The following is a 300-nucleotide window of genomic DNA, read 5'->3' as shown; positions in this document are numbered from 1 at the left end:
GGCGGCCGGGCGGCGGGGGACCTGGGGGGCCACCGCAGGCGGTTGGGGTCCCCGCTGGCCGGGCCCGGCAGAGCCGGTAAGGGCTTCCGGCCACTGGGTTCAAACACAGTCACTGTGAAACCGCAGACCCAAACCTCCCTTCCGAGGCCTGCCCCGCCCAAGCTCGGGGCGGGGACGGCAGGGCCTCCCCCGCACCCCAAGCCTGGCGGCGAGCCCGAAGCAGGGCCATTCTGGTCCTCAGTTTCCCCACGGAGGGGTGGCACCGGCCCGGGCGCTCCCCGACTTCGGACCCGGCACGGC

The sequence above is a fragment of the Carlito syrichta genome, unplaced genomic scaffold, assembly GCF_000164805.1.
Source record: "Carlito syrichta isolate Samal-C Ts95f unplaced genomic scaffold, Tarsius_syrichta-2.0.1 Scaffold130551, whole genome shotgun sequence".
NCBI classification, from domain to species: domain Eukaryota; kingdom Metazoa; phylum Chordata; class Mammalia; order Primates; family Tarsiidae; genus Carlito; species Carlito syrichta.
The sequence above is the reverse complement of the archived record's forward strand: the minus strand, read 5'-3'. Positions refer to the sequence as shown.